General features: G+C 42.0%; 1 long non-coding RNA gene across 1 annotated transcript in view; it reads right to left on the bottom strand.

Annotated features, from left to right (window-relative positions):
• Nucleotides 1-17222: 17222 nt before the first annotated feature.
• The window catches only part of LOC140253473 (uncharacterized), a 55859-nt gene continuing 50940 nt past the window's right edge, over nucleotides 17223-22141 (bottom strand). Inside the window, exon 3 of the long non-coding RNA XR_011903862.1 lies at nucleotides 17223-18807. This is a non-coding gene — a long non-coding RNA (uncharacterized lncRNA). The remainder of the gene's footprint in view (nucleotides 18808-22141) is intronic.

The following is a 22141-nucleotide window of genomic DNA, read 5'->3' as shown; positions in this document are numbered from 1 at the left end:
CCTCTCCATTGGCTTCATGAATCCTGTCCTCAAGGAGGGTCCAAGACTGGAGTAAGGATGAAGATGGGACCATGTCACTCAGTACCACTGCAGACTGAAGCCTTGTTAAGCAAAGGAAGACATGGCCTAAGCAACTGGAGAAGAAAAAGAGTTATGAAGAGAATGGCGTAAAGCAGATGCGAAAGATGAGCTGTGGTCTGTCCTGAAGAGGGCAGTGACAGAAAGCAAGCCTGTCCTACAACCACCTGCCATAGAAAAGCACACAGCCTTGCCTAGGTACTTTCCTTCATCTTTTCAAATGGAAAAAAACAGCAATTAAAAAATACGTGGAAGTATAATACTTACCAACCAAGTTCATTAATCATACCAACACGTTGAAAGCAAACAGGCAGAACACATGTCATGCTTCAAGTGGTCATTCAAACCACAGCAGTCTTACATGACCAGGCTCCTTGAGCTTCAATGAGCTGACTCCTGAGCTGTGACACGTCTCAGAGATGCAGTGTGGCAATGAAATAACTTACAATTCAGACTAAGGCACGTTTGGAAAGTGGTGAAAATCCATACAGGGATGACTGGTTGAAGTACCATGTTCACTGTTGGTGCCTGCTCTTCCCCTTTATCCTCTCTGCCTCTATCACACCTGCTCCTGGAGTTATTTCTTTTAATGACAAGCTTGACTGAAAACTTTTCATTGCATTAATTGATCAGTTAATAGGCCTTTCATCAGCCAGAAGCTTTTTCCACTCAATAATCGTAACTACTTTGAAAAGCTTGTTTACAGAAATGGACCAGTGACAGTCAATTCTACTCAGTAAGAGGGTGAAACGGACCAGACACAGTCAATTCTACTCAGCAAGAGGTTGAACTACAGACCTCCTAAGGTCCCTTTCAACCTAAATCCTATGATACCAAAGAGAAATCATCCCACTTCATAAAATCCATTCAGTTTTGTTCATGTTTTTAAGTCCCATGAAAAAAAATAATAATTAAAAAGAAACATCTCTGCTGCCAGAAAGTAAACTTTTGGGTAGGAGCAGAAAAGGAACCAGCAGCTTTCATTTGCAGCAGAAATACTTCAAACTTGTCTACACTTCTCTGAAGTCATTTTCACCTTGGGATCTGGAAATTCCCCGAGCCCCACTCGTTCTATTTCACAATACCACTTATGTTTGCTTGTAGATATACAAAATTCACTCTGGCACAGTCAATGTTATCTTTTATTTCCTCTTGACTTCCTCTTTGAGAAGGAGTAAAGATATGGAGCAATCACACGGCCAATCAAGGAAAGACAACCCAAAAAGGGCAGCATCTTCTTTATTTACTATCCACATTCGAGTGTTTAAGTATGAGGGAAAATTTGACTAGACTTCTTTGCAGCCACGCTGCTCTCATTACACTCCTCAGAGTTACAGTGCAGACTTCGGTTAACCCAAAATCTGTTTTCACCCAACTCCAATTTAGATTCTTCAGCCCACACAGTTATACACGCACTGCAGTCGTTTTTAGCAAGTTAACTCAATGAATCTGCAGTGTATCTTACAAAGCTGCCAGTGCTTTGAAAAACAGACCTCTTTTACACTTAGTCCACATCAAAGGAGAAAGATCGAAGCTCTTTGGTTATGACGTTTCCCCCTGAGCCCAGCCACTTCATTCCCAGCAGGTTGACCATCTCATTTAAGACTCTACCAATCCTCTGACACGTGTCAAACGCTGTCCACAGCACATAATGCTAACATGGTCTCAGCATGCAAGTATTCAACAGGAAGATGGAAAAAAAGATGATAATTAGGATTGTACTGTAATCGTAGCAACAGAGGTAAAGGACGCTGGAAGGAAGGGCAGGATTCCTCTCCAGAAGTACTGACAGAGAAATACCTGTTGTGCAATTTCCTTCCATTGCAGTTAGTGTACTTCAGGCTATTCAGCAGCCATGAGAGAAGACTTGGGATGTATTCTTGCAGTAGGAACTTCCACCTGGGTTCAGGCAAGATCTTTAGGTCAAACCTCAGGCAGAACGACTTAAATTCAGCCCAATCACAGAAGTCAGGACAGCACACACAACTGAAAGGTTCTGCTTATTTCCTGCACCGAGGACGCACTAAGTGCTCTTTTCATTCTAAGAGGATTAGCAGCACATAAACAATTTATGTAAGGAGACTGACAATTTTATTGTGATGTGCCGTTTAGCATTTCCAGAGGATCCGATTATAAAATCTTTACTTAGTTTTCCATGAGTCACCCTCTGAATAACATGTTTTGATTTACCTAATAGCGAGAACTCTTGGTTGGAGGCGGTTTCACTAACCATGGTCATCCCAGTCTATCATCACTCTACTGTTGGATGCAAATTCTGCACAGAAAAAATGACATTTCCTGCAGTGAAAAACTGTTTTATTCTCACCTACCTTCGGTGAAGGAACACGGTGATTTAGCTTCTGGTTACAATTATATTTAAGGCTCGTCTGATGAAACAATCTGGCCACGTTTGGATCACAAGTGATACTGAAAACAGAGCTCTGAGCTATCTCAGAAGAAAAGCCAGCCAAACTTCTGGACCATGAAGCAGAAGTAAGGAACTCCAACATAATACAACACAGTCAGCTCTCAAATATGCCAGATAACAGGAAGCTGGGGTAACCTAGTTAATGAAAAACTATCAATAACAATACTATTCTTTGCAAAGCCAACTCCTGGCATCTCTAGGTGGTTTTACTAGCTCGGCCACAACACCGCAGGAACGCGCAGATCCAGCCTGGGTCCTGGAGCAACACGGTCATGTTCCTCTAACAGCATGTGAGCCTTGAGAGTCTGTGTGGAGCAGCTGACGTGTCTCTGCTCTACATGGCTTCCAACATCAGAGCTTATTCCAGAGCAACTATCAGTGCTGGCCCCAGCACAGTCACAACCTGAATGTTCTGCTTACAGACGTCACCAGTCCCCTTCAGCTCCAATAGCACCACTGCTGGTGCACCGGGACAAGGACATTCTTGCAGTACCAGCTTCAGATTGTGAAACAGCGACTGAGGCTAAAACTAACTCAGGAAGAAATAATTCTTCCAACAAGCTTGAGGAAGCGTGGGGAAAGAAGTGGAGGGAAAGTAAAAGCAGATGCTGAGCAGAGCTATAGCCAGAGCAGTTTTCTCCTCACTCAACCAGCACGCCTCAAGGACCACAGGTCCCAGCAATCAGTATCTAACTGCACGTATGACAAACAGCAGCAACCCTAAAGCAACCAGTGCCCATTCTCCTCCTACAGGCACAACACAGGTAGAATTTCCACCCAATCTAAGTTTTTTCCCATGCAAAGCTCTGTTGCAAACATCCACCAAACTCGCACAGCTCAGGCTGCTCAGAGTGAACAAAGCAAGGCTGCTGACGAAGGTGGAATACACAACAACATAGCCATGCTAAAAGACGACCGACATGGGTGGAAAGTCAGTAAACAAAACAAAAATAAAACGCAGATGGTATGCAGCTAAAGCAAACTGTATGGTTCAGTGCATACCTAGCAGGCCAAGAAGGAAGGGAAATTCCTTCCCAGGGTTTACGTGAACAATGAGTTTCCCTGAGAACTCCAGGAGGCCGTTCCCAGCTCCTCTGCTGGCACCATCACTAGGAAAAGCAAACGCTGGAAAGGTTGTTTCAGTTCATTACTGACCTCAGTACAAATCGTAGTACCCATGAACTCCAGCGTAGATCAATGTGACCTCTTGCTTCAGCGGTATTGTTGTTACAACGCGTACAGTACGCAATGCTGCTTGGTACAAGAAAATACAGCCATCTGTGTGCCACTGTATGTTCCAGCGGTCACACAGCTTTGATCAAACCGAGCTCAGCGTGCTGCAGGCTCCAGCCAAACCCTCCTCATTTTTAACATAAAGAACAGAGATGAGACAACGTGCCATTGGAGGTAAAGGGGGAACTCCTGAAAGCAGCAACCGATGTATTATAGATGAGGAGGAGAAAATAAATAGAAATCAGCCTATGCTTCAGCCAACGCTACGAATCAGATGTGACCCAACCTGCTGGAAGGCTTTTGGCAGCTGGGTGTGCAAATACAAACCAAAGCGCCTCCGAAATATCCCATTAAAAATACGCCCCAAAATCCATCCAGAAACTCTTAGAACAATCTCCTAACAGCGACGGCATAAAGCATCACAACATCTAATGGCTATTTGCAAAAAAACTGTGGCTCTTCTGCTCTATTGTTTCTATTGCATTAAAATGTCAGTAACGGTTAAAATGTGAAAAATAGGAAAGTCTCACCAATTCAAACCAAACCACAAACCACTTTGTAAGATGATGGAATTCTACAAGTTAACAGACAAATGAACAAACATGCACACCAATAAAACTGCACATGAAGAAACATGCCAGCTTCTATTTATTCTCATTCACTGTGTTCTGCAGTTCAGGGGGGGGGAAAAAAAAAGGCTGTAGCAGTTTTGTTAAAGTTGGAGGAAAATTTCACAAGTATCATTAAAGAATTCAGAATAGCTTCGTTTTTCCAAATGGCTTTGATTCCAATGGAATGGAGACATTCATCAAAGCATTTCAGAACCTGAAAATACAGAAGAATGTAACAAACATCAAGTCCTGTAGTCGAAAATGCTCTCCTAACACAACTTCTTACCTTCAGCCTTTTGGTAATACTTGATACGCTGTGGTTAGAGTTGAAAGAAAGGACAAAAAAGAGGTAGGTTCCTTATTTGTATGTACACGCAACTCCTTATTGCAGCGTTTTAGTTCAGATATAAAAGCTGGCCTAAAGCACTGGCAAGCATTTTCACAGAAGTTTCCGTCTCGTGTTTTCATACGGGTTTAGAATTGCTGAAGAATTTTGGATGCTGTGAATAATCCCAAACCCTAACCTACTTTTACTGACAGCAGAACTGAAGCACACAGAAATGTACCAGACATGACCCAGCAAGACAGGGAGGAAGACTGGAGCAGCAATCTCTTGTCTGCTCTACTCATGTCCGCTTGTCTGCCATGCAGGAAGGTCAAGCTCACCTCTTCTCACATGGAAACTGATGTTGAATATGCATTCCAGAAATAATTCACCGACCTATTGCCTATGAAACAACTAAAATAAAGAGAGACAACGTGACCAAGCAAACCCATTGTACAATGGATCACTCCTTAGCTTAGTCGCATGCAGAAAATACACGTTAACGCACTGACAACTTCTGACCAAGGAAGCTGAAACCTAAGAAGTTTTTTGTTAATTCCAGACAAATACTCATTTAAAGAGATTTATATATATATGAAGTTCATTGCTGAGCAGGAGTTCAATGATGGTAAATTCATCTTGAGTTACACACTGACCATGTGAAAGTCTTGCAGACACTGGGCTGCTCAGTTAGATAGATCTTGTCTATTAGTTTAACAGCAGAATTCAAGAAAACAGGGCAATGCTTGACTGCACAGTTCTCATTATATTAATATAATGAATATGGAACTGCATAGGTAATAACTATTTTACCCTAACTACCTTACCCTGCCTTGTCTTCCTGCTCTTCAACCAGCATTGTTTTAGGCTCCAACATGCTTGCAACTCAATGGAAGCAACTGAGGCTACGGAAGACAGTTCGCCTTTGATCTAATTAATCATGCATTGCTTACCAAACCTTTACCATCACTTGAAAGAACTCCTTGCTGCAGCAATTCAATTCTCACAGCCTGTTTTCATACAACACAGGTAAAAAATGAAATAGGTTTCATTCACTGAGTGTGAATAAAGCAGAGAGAAGCAGCTATGACTAATCTTCATTTTCCAGACGGGAAACCACTGCGCAGAAGAATGCAATGCTATGCTCAAGATCACAAGCAGAGAACTGCAATTTCACCTTACGGGTTTTGATATAAATTCCCCTGTTCAACACAGCTGACTGCTGTTTTTCAAAGTACTGATGAGCGAACACCACAGCTCTCACTCGGCACTCGAGAGAAACCTGCATTTTCAGAAGCAAGCTGACTTATATTTCGGCCATAAAAGCTAACAGAAATATTTGAAAACATGGCTTCTAATGTTAATAAACTTCTAATAGCACTTTTGAAGCCAGGACATGCAACCAGAGTGTTTCCCGGGTGTCCCTCGGAAGCTGCCCCACAAGGGCCACGGCTTCCCCCTGCGGATATGTGGTGCACTCACTCACATTGCACCAGCACCCACCCAGCAGCACTCAGGATGGCTGCGGGGCCAGCAGCCTGATGCTGGGATAAACACCTTGCATGAAACGACAGAAAAAAAAGGAGAAATACAGCAAACAGTGGCTTTCTGGAGCAGTTCCAGAAATGATTATCTAAAGTAACCTTAGCAAAATCTGAAGGATTTCCGTTTGTCTTTCCTTCCTCCCCTCATGCAAAAAAAACCTTGCGAAGGCGTTAAGCAGCATCAAGTTACCCTGCAGTGTTTAGGAGACATTCTTCATGCTCCTACTTCAGACGCCAGCCAAGGAAAACGCCGTCGGCACTCACACAGCTCAGAGCCCCAACAACCTGCACTCACAGAGAGGGACCAGGAGCAATCTTGGTGGGTGACGAGAGGGATCCTTTCAGGATTACATGCTGCCAATCCCTCCTTTTCAGTTTGCAGTGGATTAACAATAAAAGTATCGGGAAGTCCTACACTTCCGAAATGGCTTACTAAAAATACCCCGTGTTACTTCAAGAGAAAACAGCAACGAGGGCTTGCTCATCAGTTTACAGGAACGTACATTCCCAGCACAAAAAGTGCTGGCGATACCAAGAGCAACAAGAGAGACGTCGGTAGGTTTTAGGTACACGTCGATGATTAAAACAAAAACTTGCTATACTGAATTTTGGCTGCAGATTTGCTGATGCCTGCTGGAACAGCTCTGCAACCCTTTGCAGAGAAAGCTGTGATTCTCACTCGCATAGCCTGCATCTGAAACTAAAGCCCCACTTTTTCTACACACTAAAAAGTTACTGGAGCTTACGGGGATAGACAGAAATACACCTATCCGCCGGCTTTATAGCTGTGTGTACACATTTAAAGCACTTGAAGCAACAGATAGCGAGAGAAACACTAAAAGCTTGTCTGATAAAACTGAAGCGCTACGAAAAGGAAAGAGACTCAAAGAATTACCTCCGTTTTTTGCTGAGGGATACGTAGTCAGAACAAGACAAACTGCATGCTTCGAGCCGTTAATAAAGAGAAGAGCAAGCGAATGAACAGCCTTCAGAAGAATCCAAATAGTTTTTGTTTCTCTGCTGCAGTTTCACCACTCCCACTGGGTAATTTCTACGTTCACTTTATAACGAAAGCAAAGTACAGGTCAAAATAAGAAAGGGAGGAGACCAAAAAACTCCACTGCATTAGCCTGTGTTAGTCCCTCTCGCTATCTCCATTTCAAATGGGGGAAGCAGGGCTGGTGTGACAGAAGGGGATTTGGAGGGGGGTGTTTTGCTGAGGTTTATAAACCAGAAGCTTCGGTTCATCTGCATTTTATACGATCTGACTGGTAAAAGCAGGAAGCAAAAGAAAAAAAAAACAACAAACCTTTCAAGTGCATGATTTATGGAAATGCATCACGTGGCAAAGAAGCACAGAACAGAAAGGGCCGAACTCAGCTTTCATTTACACCAACGTAGTTTCCATACAAGTCCACCACCTTCAATTCTAAATAAACTTGAAAATCAGAGTTAGTTCACGCTTTCCAAATGCAACAACTGCTCCAGCAAAGATCTCAACACAGAATTCCTCTGCTAGATGAGCACCACGGGATCAAGGCAGAATAGTTTTACACACAGTTCTGCCACCCCTTCTCCAATTGCTCTGCATCCAAACAAGCCAGCCACCTGCATGCTCCTGCGTGGTGTCACACTTCTAACAGTGCTTTAACATCTATTTTAGGTACGTGAAAGGCAGGATGATCCACGAGTGCACTGGGAATGCTCTCCTAGTTCACCAAAGGAGGTTATGGACAGGTACACACTACTATTTAAGGAACAAAATACAATCAGGTAACACCCTGCAAGCTAGGGAATTTTCTGTTTGAGTGAGAATAAGAAACATTAAAATGCTAAAATTGGGTTTTGTTCTGCTGCTAGCAATCGCGTCCCCATTTCCATGAACAGCTGATGGATGGCATGAGCCATAGGCCTGTGCTGGTTTGTTTTCCTTCCTTACCTCAAGTGTGGGCTTATATGCTAAGAGCAGAAAGTGTGAGAGGTGAAAGAGGACTGAAGAGGAGCACTCATTAGGATACTAGCTGGGCGCTGGGGAAAAAATGTGAAGGAACAAAGGGGTAAGAAATTAAGAGTAAAAATTACAGAAGAAAATGAGAGAGTGAAACAGAACCACCCTATCGAAGGTGGGGTTTTTGTCAGAAGCGTTGCTGCCCCTCAAGCAAGCCACTCAGATGGCACAAGGTTAAAAGCACTGAGGAAAACCTGAATCATCTGACCTAGAAATGGAAAAGAGGAGTAAAAAGGCCTTGTGGTACAGGCTTGCTTTTAATAAGATGACCTCTTAAGCACTGAAGGACTCAGTACCCTTTTGACAAACACTTGCTAAAACACATACATTACATGCACAGATGGGGAAACCATAATGATAATTCACTTTACCAGGCTGGGGTCAGAAAGATCATCTCTACTTTACACTAGGTAGTAACAAACCATGAATCAACAGGGTGAATTTCATACATAAATCTGTGTGATATTATCAAGTATTTCAGTAGACTGTTACTTCGCAAGTTGAAAGTGACAGATCCAACTATTACGCTGGCATTTAATAAGCAATAAAATGTTGAAAAAAAGCAATTATTGCAGAATTCTGTGTTAACTTAGCAGTCCAACAAGAGCTGTTTGTAAATAGCTGAGAGACAACGCATGTAGTTGATAATAGAGCTGATGGGTTTATCGTGTTGTCCTGGAAGCGCCTCTGTTTAAGAAATCCTAAGCAAAACTTAAAGCTCATTTATAAACTTGTCTTCATTGGAGTATTGTGGCATCCCTAACCATGGGCTGTGAATAGTGTTCCTTTGTACTCTACAGAATTTCTATACATTCCTATATACAAAATGCCTCTGGGCTGACTGCATAGTGGTGATGCAGTCATATACTGATGGAGATGGCATTCAAGTGAGGAACTAGAAAAGGAGTAAGAAGAGCACAGAGCAAGACCTCAAGGACTCAGAGCAGCAGTCAAAGAGATGCTGGCTGGATAAAGAGATGCTGTGCTGCTGAACACCAGGGCTGCAAGCACGACTGATGTCTGTTCAATGCTGTGTGCTCCCACTTGCAGCCAGCAGAGCTTTGCTGGAGACACACTGAGCTGGGCTTGGGGATATCTCCCAAGATCCTGGTAGGACAAGTGACAAACAAGCAGAGTAACCCACCATCTAATTCTGTACAAATAAACTAGCATTTGCAGCTTACTCTAACATCTGTATGATAAAACTCGAGCAGAAATTAAACTAGGGAGGAAAAAAAGCACTGAATCCCAATCTTGCTACGCTTTCTTATAAAACATAAACCTCTACAAAAGGTAATGAACAACCTAGAAACTGTGCAGTGCTAAAAACACAGCGTTCTTCAAAGTGAAATCTCAGAGCTGTTTGTGTTATAGGCAGAATTAAAAGCAGCCAGAGCCCTACAAGGGGTTGTGGGTATCAGGGAACCATGTATCTGGTGCTGCCAGCTCATCTTTGTACCACAAATAAGGAACAGCAATCTAAAGCATTCTTTCTAGATTGATTACACACAAGGATAGGAAAACTAAACTCATGCCTGTCTTCCATTTCATTCAAGATGTGAGCCAGACAGGAGGTATTACTCACAATTCAGAGCACAATATTAGGATGTTGACTGTGGCCAGTCAAAGACCGACGCGTAAGAATGGAGCCATCAAATTCATTTCCTGGTCAAGATTCACAATCAAAATGAGAGATTTCTCAGAGGGAGGGTGAAACATGGGAACGGAGAAGAAACAGAGCCTTGGAAGTTGACTGCGCCTCTAAGTTCAATTGTCATGTAATTCCTCCAAAGGAAAGGGAGTGTTTGTGCATGACACAGCCAGCCAAACATGCAGGAGTCACATCCTGTCAAAGGGCTGCAGCTCCAACACATTTGACCTAAGTGGACAGCTTTATTGGATTGCCAGGAACACTACCCACCCTGCTGAAGATAGAGAGAACAAAGGTAAAATAAAAACAAACTGATTTACTTAAAAGAAGGCGTCAGTAGGATGCTGCCCTTCTTGCGGGCATGTTTAGGTCCCCAATGAGCATCTCCAAGAATGCGTTCAATAGGTTTTTCCTCACAGTCACTTCAGAGCCCAGGGAGCACCTTCACATGCTGCTGCCATGCTGAAGATCAACCACAATTCATCAGTATCATTAAGAATGAACAAACCCCAGCAAGGGCATAAGAGGAAAAATCGTTCCACACCCTCCAGGCTGCAGGACTACTCACTGTTTCCAGGGACTGAACTGCTGATCCTTCCACATCCCCAGTCACGGATGTCCATCCAGATTCCCTTGTTAGACCAAGAGAGCACTACAATCTCAATCAGCGTAATAAGCCGCTTCTACGTATAACACTGTTTCAAACCCAACATCCATTCCCGTGTCTTCAAATGAATCTCAGGATAGATTTGACTCACTTTGCAAAATCTGACTCATGCCTCTCGAGTATGGAAAAAAACAGTTTGCAGTTAACTCCTGTAGGCTGTAACCTCTTGAATCTCAACGCTCGTTTATTTAATTAACAGCCACATTATCAGTCCTCCACTTCCCTATGAGCCTTGAGTACTGGAAGAGAAGCCTTGGGAAAACTGTAAGCACAGAGGGAGTTAAAACAGTTACCTTTTGCTTGGAGAGAAGTACCAGGCATACATAGGAAGATAGTGAATGTTTTAAGAAAGTAATTAAAACGCATGTTTCACTTTGCTAGAGGTTTAAGTTTTACTCCCAAGTCCGAAGGCAGGCAATCACACTAAGGAATCAAGTCAATACTAGATGTTTGCTTAGCCAGTTCAGCTTCTGGATTCAAAGGCTATGCTTCCCCTATTAAGCAAGTTTCACATGATTATACCTCCTTTGATTTCTATGCAATGACTTAACTACTGTGACTCTGGATGGGCTCCAGTGAGGTTACCCTGTATGTACAAAAAGAAAGGCCCAAACCTGTACAAACTGATTACACGATGGGAAAAGTTCCCTTCTTTGTTCTTTTTATTGGTGTTCTCGGTTATTTTTGTGTTTCCCTCTGACGGGATTTGCACACACAGCTTTCACACAGTGACTGTGCAAATACTGAAGCTCCAACAGCCAACAACAATAAGACACAGAATTATCTGCATTTTCAGATGTATCCAGCCATTATTTAAGACCAGTTCGTTTGAAATGATACGATTTGTAATGCCTGCATAAACAACAAATTCATCCTCAGGACACACTCAAAAGCCACTATGTTCGTTTCTCCCAAGGATCAAAGCTGCACTTGTGTTTCCTCTGAAAGCAGCAACTACTTAAGCAATTGAGTTATGACACTACTTGAAATTATTTACATTGAACTGCTGAACTGGTGATTCAGTGTAAGCTCACAACTCCAAAATGCAAGGAATCTCCTAAGGAGGGAAATTCATTTATTTAAAAAGAAATTGAAGAAATACATTCAAGATGAGTTAGATCTGGCTGAAATGCTCGACACCCGGTTCAGTCGTGCCAGTGGATTTGAGGAATTCTGGATGAGATGTTACAGAAGTCCAGTAAATGCCAACATCACTTGGTAACACAGCTGTGCCTTGAGAATATGACTCTGATGCTTCTTATCACTTCCATGCCCAAAGAGAAGAGCCCTCAAAAGACAACAAACTGCTTGCAAACACTTAAGACACTTATTATCAGCCAAAATCCTTTATTAGCAGCCTTGCTTACCTAGAGGAGGTTACTGAGGACACACAACATTTCAGGAGCGTGCAGCCAAATGGCAAGCAGCCACAGTCACAAGCTGCAGCGAGGTGAATTCTGATTAGATGCAAGGAAAAAACCATTCGGTGTGAAAATGAGCAAACTCTAGAAGAAGAGGCCAGAAAGGCTATCGGCTCTCAGTTCTTGGGGATTTTCAATTAGTAAAAGCATTGAGCAGCTTCATCTAGCTTCATGCGCAGCCTTGCTTTGAGCAGGAGGTTGATGACCCCAAGAGTCAAGTGCAATTTATTTATGCGGTTTAAAGAGACGACACAAACAGCTTCAAATATGTTCACCATGCTTGCAGTGCTCTATTTGCAGGACTTCTGTGAAATGAGAGCATAGTAATGTCCTGAGAAAAACACTAAGTCCATAGATGGAGTGCACTTCCACACTGCCCTCCAGACTAAGCAGGCCTCCCATTGACAACTCCTAGCTCAGCATCTGGCCCCACCAAAAGATGCAAGAACCCAGAAGGCCTGGATCTCGCCAACATAAACTATTAGAAGAAAATATGAAACGTTTAGCAGCAATTTTGCCAGTTACTGCCATGAGAGGCGTAAGATCCTCTAGCTCACCTATCTCAATACTGATACGCAATGAGAGATCTTCCACACCAGCTGAAGGAGAAACATCCTTCCATGTGGATTTCCTTGTGAGAAGGGAGTTGATGGAAGACTGTCAAGACTGTCCCTAACAACAACAAAAAAAATAGCCGTCTATTTCCCAGAAGTTAAAACTACAACTACAGAACTGCACCAAATAACATCCCAGCACTACAACCTTTACACTGCAAAACATGCATCGCGTGGAAATTTGCTGATTCCATATAAACGCTCTTTGAAAAGCAACAAGTCTGTCCAGCTTCCTGCCCGGCTGCCTGCCAGTCCTGGGGTGGGTAAGTCCAAGCTCTTCAATTCAGAATACAAATATCAGATACAAGAAGACTCCTACAGGATGGGAATTCTGCTTCCTGTAGGTCTCTAATTAAAAGAAATTCCTTATAGGTGAGTATTTCAGGAAGGACGAGGAAGGCTCTGGATTCAAACAGCGGGAAGGGCTTCTCAAAAGCAGAAAGCGGTCAAGATTTGTTGTGTTTCCACAGACATATGCATTTCTAACATCACAGAAGGGTGTGGATGAGGTGTCTCTGTCTAAGTATGTGTGAGGAAAGACAACAACAAGGAAATCCAGACAGCAATAGGACTAAGCTGATATAGGGAAAACCTTGTCTCACCTCTTCTGCAGTATGTATACATTTCCTCTGTTTAATTACAGAAAGGGTAATTTCTGTTCATACTGCATGGTTTTTAATATCCCTGAACCAAAGCACAGCAGTGCTCAGTATCCACCCTGCTCACTCTGCTTCTGGTGACAGAGATGCCTGCCACTGTATAGCTGCAGCAAGGCCAATGCAGCAGCAGAGAACCAACATTCTGAAGAGCTTTGGTTTTTATGAGCTACTTCCTCAGCCCCACACCATGGATTAAAGCACTAACGGTAAGCCAGAGCCTAATGCCTGCTCAGCTTCACTTCTTTTATTTGCAGCAGCAGCAGCACATTAGCTGAAACACTTCTGGCCACACCACAGTCGATACCTGCTGTGCCTCTTCACTGTTCACTGCTGCAGCAGATCATCCAGTCTGAGGGTGTGATGAGTTCAGGAACACAGATGTGCTTGGCCATGCAAACAGACGATGCCAAGTATAACACTGAGCCTGACAGAGTGCTTTCTGGTGATATAAATTGTATTTTCCCCTTCAGCAGCCTACAGATAAGGCATCTGTCCATGATGTACCAAGCTCCAGTTGGCCGAGGGTAGGATTAGACAACACTATCATACAATAGATGAGGAATAGAACCAGTGGTTCCATAGCTTTTCCTATTAGCTTTTGCAAACATGGTGCTTCTTTAAGTCCTACTTTGCACTGCAGCCACAGGATCTTCCACACGCTCTAAAGCATTATTTCTGAGCTCCAGCTCTGCAGATTTTCACCCGATGTGATATCACCCCACCAGTTATTTCCCCCTTTACACAAAGGATAAAAGATTTAATAGTTTCAAAATCTAAGGAGAGGGGGAAAAAAAAATCCTACATTTGAATTTAATAGCAAATTACTGCTCAGATGGACATGAGCAACATTAAGACACACTTTAAAAGCCGTGTGAGGTATTTAAACTCTGATGTTACACTGATGGTAACAATAAACATCTGAACCCGTAAGGAAAATCTCTATGATTCATTTGTGACAGATAAACCCACCAAGACATGCATCTCCTCACTGAATCCTCTTGTGCCATCTCGTCCTGTCACAGGAAGGCTGGTTCCGTACCAAGAAGACAACCTGGCTCTGCTGACCTCATCTCTTTAAGAGCTTGCTGCCTCCTGAAGGGTCCTAAGGTATTTTTCCAGCCTGAACTGTTAGCTACCTGCTCTGGAGGACTGGACTAAGGAGAATCATTTCCTGTGAAAGGGCAGCAGCCACGACACCACAGCAGCCTGGATGACAGGGAAGGAGAAGCATTTCTTCTACAGAAGATGAGACAGACCTCAGTCCCTCAGGACTGAAATGATTGGAAAGGAATGCATGTTCACCATTTCCTGTATCTGTAACAATCCGGTGCTTTCACAAGACCCTTGTCTTTTCTTTTCCTGCCATGTTATATTCTCCCCCCCAACTACCTTCATTCAAGACTTAAAGCCCAATGCAAACAGAACTATGTGATATAAATACAAGGTATAAAACTGCAAGCTCAAGAATGCCAAATCAGTGATTTCAGAGCTCCAACCAAACAGGCTGCATCCCTCCAAGCCTAAACTCTGGAGCAGTGATTTCTCCCCCTGCATCCCATGACAGAAGCACAGCACAAGCAAGGCTCACCAGCTCTTGGTGGTTTTTCAAGTGAAAACAGGTTGTGACAACAATTTGTAGCAGCTTCAGGGAAATCTTTTTCTAGCTAAGGGTCAAGGCTTTTAAGCATATTTGGCAGGCTGTGGCCATATGTTAACAACTGTGTCAGTACCGTTCTTAATGTGAAAAAATAATATGATAGGCTGTGTGAAACAGCTGTGAGTCATACATAGCCTTTTAGGATATGTAGGTTCCCAACCCTGAGCTATAGAAACCAACCTCAGTTAGGGGAAAATAAAACCTAAATTAAGTCAGATAATGATTTGTTCATCTCTGAGTTTCATGTTAAGAAAAAGAACTATCAATGCAAAAATATTCAAATAGGACCTTTTTTTTTTTTTCAACCAGCATCTCCACAGAAAGAAGTTTAAAATGATCAGCCTCTGCCCACTGCTTGTTCTTACCAACACCAAGAGATCAACATCAAGGCAGCTTGTAAAATCAGAAGTAACGGTGTATTCCAGATGCTACATTCCTCCAATGCTCCCTGGGTGTGTGTTTGTCCTTGCATGTGTTTGCAGGAGGGGACTGAGGGATGGATCAGTGAGCATCGCCTCATAGAGCTGTTTGGTATCTGATCTGCACGTATATTTTATCAGCTTGCAAATCAGACAATAAACTTGTGCATTAACTCCAGTTTCCAAATAGAGTCCAAAATCAAGTGCATTTTATCTTGATTAGAAGGCAAATCATTACGAGAACAATATTAAAAAGAAAAAAAGAAAATGGGGAAATGGTTTTGCTGCCAGGTGCCTTCCCATTTCAAACATCAGAAGCCTTCAGAAACCTGCAGGTTCTGAAGCATTAAGCAGACTGAATAACAGACGGGGGTGAGGAAAGCAGGAACAGATGCCATTTACCACTTAGCTTGAGATATATCTGCCAGGTCTTCATACAGCTGCATAACATCCCGAGATGGTACTTTTTCCTGTTTGTTTTGTTTGCAGGGCAGTGGGATTACAGACAGCTCTGCTCACTGTAGCAGCTGAATTACTAGGAAAAGGGAGGAGAGAAGCTAAAGAGAACCCTGCTTCCTGCAGGCAGGGAATCCAGAACTGTTTAACTGCCCATCATTTACACCAACGAAGAGCACCCAGCACCACATAGCTCCTATTCACGTGATGCTGGAGCATAAACATTTCCCAGTGTTAATGGTGGTGCCTGAATTTGATATATGAAGCCATTATACCACAGGCAACTCATAAAATGCAAATCTAGTAACCGGTCCTGAGAAGCTGCTCTATTTGTAAAGCACACATTAAACTCGTAGGTACTTTCACATCTGACAAAAATTAAAAGTGCTCATTTAAGAAAAAAAAAACAACACAGTGAGTTTTTATCTCCACAAGTCATCTAGAAGACTGCACTGTCAAATGAAGAGTTTCTTTATTAATATTTACTGCCTGTGTTAATGGCTACTTCACACACACTGCTCATCCTTAATGAGGATTCAGTACCCCCAGATCCCAATTCCCAAGTACTTCTAAAGGAAACACTCACAGAAGAACTAGCCCCAGAACTTAACTATTCCCCTCAGTGCTGAGCTACTTCAAGGGCCACTCCAGCATCCAATGTCCACTAAGAAAACACCAGTATTTTGGAAAGCTAAGGATTTTAAGAGCAAGGTATTCAGTATTTCACAGTATAACCTATTGTTTTCATCCAAAGAAGATCCTCCAGCTGTGCAGACAAACGCACTTCTCCCTTGTCTTTGCACACACAGCATTCCCAATGAGCTACTTAATGGCCTGCCTTGGCAAACCCAATAGACAGAACTCGTTATGGGCCTTCTATCTGCTCCCAGTAACTAAGTGCTAAGTTAACTATGTTTAACAGTCTTCTCCAGCTGTCAGAAAGCCACAGAGATTATATAATGTTTGGCCACCCTCTGGAGACAAACAGAGCAGGCATAACAAAATTTATCACCCTTGCATGTCTGATGATTTATTATATTGCAATCAACGTCGATGACTTCAGCATTCATCTTGTGCTTTTCCAACATATGAGCTTGCAGTTTCCAAAAGACACCCTGATGGCAAACCCAAATAAATGCATGCTGACAACACGGCAGACCACGTACTGAAGCAGCTCACTGCTGGACTTTCCATACATCTTCAGAACCTGAAAACTACAAATGGCACTGACTGTAAGTAGGAGGAAGATGTTAAAAAAGCTACCCTGGATCAATCTTGTCTTACGATACTATCCTTTGTGTCAAAAGGCCTGCTGTGCCAAACACATCATCCACCAGCCTCTTGTGCAAACACTTAGGGAAATTAAGGAAGCCCTTAGCGATTTCATTGCTAAACTAAGTATATATTTTATTAAGTACAAATTTCAATGAGTATTTTTTTCTACTTTTTTTAAATGAAGAGCTGTATCAAACCACACCACAACCTTTTTACACCCCTTATCCAGCTAGGCATTTCTTAACATAGTTTAATATAGCACTCCAGCAAAAAACTTCCCATAAATTACTGAGATAAATGACGATAATAAGGAGCATGAGCCAGAAAGTAATTTGCCAGGGGCCAACACAGGTGACTGTATTGACTGCAGTTTTCAGAATCAACGACACGTATTGCAAGGAGAGGAAAAAAAAGTGACCCCGCTTAAGAACTGTTCCATTTTTAACCATGAGCACTCAGGGAATGCGCTAAGGAAACAATCATCCCACTGAATCATTTCAAGAATTTTACAGCCAAGATGATTTATTACTGTCAAACAGGTCTTGGAAACAAGAATATTTGAAGAGACTCAATAGCTATTAAATCAGTGTGGAAAACATGACGCTGGAGGAATTGCATATGCCTGACACATGTTCTACCACTTTTTTCTTTTAATCTTTCTTTTCCTTATAAATAGAAGGTGCCTCTAAAAAGGCAGTCTGTAAAACTGCCTACAGTTTTAGACGCAAAAAAAGTCCAACACAGATAGTAAAATTACATTCACGTGACTAATAGAAAAATAATGAGGAACCACACGACTGTTTGACAAACTGAAGGCACCAACAGTATCAAAACTTACACCTTAAAAACATATTCACCCCTTACTGAATAAACTGAGATGCATCTTGCAGACACAGATTGTTTGACTCAACAACGCACAGAAAACCTCATGCAATATCTTTATGAATTCACTTGTTAGGCCACTATGGAACCAAATTCAGAATAATACTAGTTTTTCTCTATTACAACTGCTATGTAGATGTTTTTAATCACATAGTACAGGGGCTGCTCGAGACAGTTAAAAGCACACATCCCCAACATCTACTACAAGTGAGTCAGAAAGATGAGTTGTAAGGCTTGCTATCTGAAACACCACCAAAAAATGCCTTCCTTCGCTGACCAAAATGGAAGAAATCCTGTGCTAAACTGCAAACGCATCTGGTACTCCAAATAAAAGTTATCAACATATACAAAAATATTAATCAGTCTTGAAGGAAGTTTAAAATTTTCCTTACACCAGCTGTTACTATGGAGAACTTCACTGTATTTTTGTAACCTCCAAGCCCTTTCTCACCCTTCTTGAGTATCTGTAGGTTCCTCTGAATCCTCAAGTTTTATCAGAAATGACTTAAGATAACAAATGACTTAAGCATTTCCCTACAAACCTCTTCTTTCTTCATCTTTGGGCCATCAATGCTCTAATCAAAACAATAATGAGATTACAGGACACAATCCTGAGCAGTATCTTGACATAGCAATGAGAAACTATCTACTAAATGCATCTCAACCTTAGCCACAAGACTTGAAACCAGCTAACTCAAAGTAGCTCTACAAAACGCACGTACCTCACTGACACAGCCAAAGAAAGAAGGAAAACTAATTGTCTTCTCAATTAAATATATGTTTAATGTATGAGATCAAACTAAGTATTCTTTCTTGACTGACTTACTCTTTGGATTGTCCCTGGATGCTTGTACGACAACTCAGCCATCATTTCTTCCTCTGAAACACAAGAAAGAAAAGAAACTCTGCTTTAAAAAAAAAAAACAAGTGTTTGCTTGAACTGAAGTTTCTCATTACATTGTTAACTAATGCTTCAAGCTTACTGTTTGCTTTTACTCAGTAACGGAAAAAAGTTCTGATGTACATCTGAATTTCTCCTATTTGATTGCCAGAATATTTCTGCTCCATGAAACTGCTCTACCAAGATGAACAGCAGAGTCTGCCTTGTGATATGCGCATCATGCCAAAGAACGTGGAAAATTCCAAACTCCATTTCATAGAGTTGGCCAAAAAAGTTCCTCCCAGCCATGGATAAACTGACAGAAAAATGCAAAGAAGCATTTAATTGCTCAAAGATAGCAACGTACTACACAGCCTATGGCTGTTCTCTGTCTTGCTTCCAACATTCGCTCCAGAGAAAGTGGGATTTTCCTTCAGTTTTGGTCACACTTGCTAAACTCAAGTTTTAGGCACTCTAAAGCACATCAATGGGCATTCAGTATAAACAGCCTGGCCACTCTGTCCTCCTCTGTGCTTCAGATTCACATCTGTGAAAAGTATTGTCCTTAAACAGAATGCTCTAAGGACACACTCTCTGTTTAGCCACATAATTAGTAAACCTTTAGCAAAGCCATCCTTGTTTCCTTTCCATACCAAGTAGTGACCTGGAAGAGCTACTTAAAACCACCACGAGGAAATGGTATGTTCAAGACAGTGGAATAACTAGCAAAGGAGAATCAACTGGAAAATGAAGTCACTCATTCAAGGTTAGCACCATTAGCCTACAAAGAGCAGTAACACACAGACACCAATAATGAGATGGGAAGAGAAGGACACCAGATATTAAGAGCTTGCAATCAGCAGGGGGTGACAGAGGGACATGTAAATGCCAACAAAGACCTATCAAGCTGCTTAATTTCCCTTTACAGAAAGGGGAAAAAAACAGTGGATGTGAAGAAGGTGAAGCAATCATCAGTCATCAGAGTGTCAGTTTTCCTTCCGCCATCCTGCTTTTCCCCAAGCCAATGAATGAAGTACAACCTCTAAAACTTATGGTAACACAGAAAAACATACATGAAAAATTAAACTATTAATGGTTTACAGCAGAGACCATACACTGATCTTAGCAGGTGGAACTCAGCCTTCAGCACCAGCAATAAATAAATGAATAGATCAGAGCACTTAGAAGAGCATCTTTCTTAAGTTCATTAAGCAACTAGGCATGAGAAATGTTTTCTGAATCCAGCCTCAGTCAACCTAAGTTCTAAAATCTCAATGTGCAGTAAATACGTGCCTCACTAGGAGGCATGAAATTCTCTGAGCCCTTTAAGAGGGGCATCATGAAATATCAAGCTATTAAACTTAACGAAGCAACAATAGAGCTTTATGAAGCGTGTTTCTCACTAATGACCTGGCCACTGTTTTTGTTAGGCCTGTCTGTAAAACACACAGCCAATATTTGTGGTTTCAAAACAAAACAAGAACAAAAAGAGATTTCTGGATTTAAAATGTTGGTGTGGGGAGGAAAAAAAAAAAAAAAAAAAAAAACAGAAAAAAAATAAACTCCAAGTACAACCAAATATACAAAGTTAAAACCACACAAGCACAGATTTCATCCTACTCCTCCAGATTTCAAATAGATGATCGTATTTTGGTGATGGGTGTGATTTTATCCGGCTATGCCTCTTCACAATTAGCAACTGCATTTAGTTCAGTGGCTTCTGAGTCCAAATTCCAATCTCTAGTTGAAAATAGACCTCACAATAGAGTCCTATGGCTGAATATACTCCAGGGTAAAACTATTTCCTTTAATTTATTTCAATCTCATTTACATGGCAGTTTGTCATTAGTATGTACCAAAAAAAAGTAGTATCATATGAACAGAGGAAGAATTCCATGCCCACAATTTAAGTTCCCATCTCACAGTGGGAAGGAGCTTATAACTTAAAGCACAGACCTGCTGTGTTTGGATTTTGTTGTTGTTCTTTTTTTGGGAGCTATTAGTAATAGGTGAACAGTTGGACTGGATGATCTTTTAGGTCTTTTCCAACCTTGGTGATTCTATGATTCTATGATTTTTACTATTAGTGTTATTATCTAAGAACTGTTAGCTGTGCACAGACGGTACTTATTCAGGTATCACATGCTATCAACAGAAAACACCACCAACACCATTTCTTTGATACCTCAGATCTAAATAGCTACAAAGAGCCACAAGGACAACACCTGGCACAGGCTAGAAATAACTGGATGTGCTACAACACCATGAACATGGCTCAAGTACGAAGAGAAGTCATCCTCCCTTCCTGATTAACGACAAATAAAGGAGAAGGAAAGGAAACACTTTCAATTTGTAGCTCCATCGTCAACCTTGTTGTCCTGGAAACACTTTCTGCAGGAGAAGTGGTACCGAACTACTACAACATCTTCTGCCACTACTTTTCCTCCTCCTCCTCCTCCTCTCTGCAGTGCTCTGTTTCATAAATAGCCAGCAACGAATATTTCCTCACAGAACAGTATATAAAAATGCATCTCTTGCTCCTTGAAGAAAATATATCGTTCCACTTGAGTATGTAGTACTTACAGGAATACCAAGAAGCCTTTGGAAAGCATTCTAATTCTGCTGTTGTTAGAATGACCTACTAACTGAACCTTTCACATTGGGAACATGCAGTGCTGGTAAAAGGTAATTGCTGATTTTAGAGCACCACATTTTGTCATGAGAGCGGAGCGAGAAATCTGAGAACACGCTCCATTTTCACAGGAAAAAAAAAAACAAACAAACAATGCTGCCCATTGCCAATATGGCCCAAACTACTGCTTGTAGATGGGATGCCCAAACATACAGCAAGTGGAGTACTGGACATGACAAATATTTGCTGCGTGGCCTCCCCCTTCCCTTGACACACAGGCTGCTTCCTGACCTACAATCAGCTTTTCTTTCCATGCAACTCCTCAGAAACACAGCACCAAGGACCCAGCTCTAACAGCAGTATAATGCATGCTCCTAAACACTGCATGAGTAGTGTTAAATCACAGAGTGCACTGAGTTCAAAGTGACCCATGTGGGCCAACGAGCAGCACCCAAAATCCAAACCCTACACTTGAGTGTCATCTAAATGCTCCCTCAGCTCCAGCAGCTCATGGCTGTGCTCACCACGCTCTGATTCCAGCTGGCATGGTTGCCTGGTTTTATTTCACAAGAAAACAGAAGATTAATAAAAAAGGTCTTGGGAGTCCGGCTCCCCACAACAGTAAGACATACTCCCTGATGTGTAGCAGCCCAGCAGCTAGATCACAAGTAACAAACCTATGTCTAGCCTCCAGCCAGACA

Source organism: Excalfactoria chinensis, chromosome 1, assembly GCF_039878825.1.
Source record: "Excalfactoria chinensis isolate bCotChi1 chromosome 1, bCotChi1.hap2, whole genome shotgun sequence".
Classification (NCBI taxonomy): Eukaryota; Metazoa; Chordata; class Aves; order Galliformes; family Phasianidae; genus Excalfactoria; species Excalfactoria chinensis.
The sequence above is the reverse complement of the archived record's forward strand: the minus strand, read 5'-3'. Positions and strand labels throughout refer to the sequence as shown.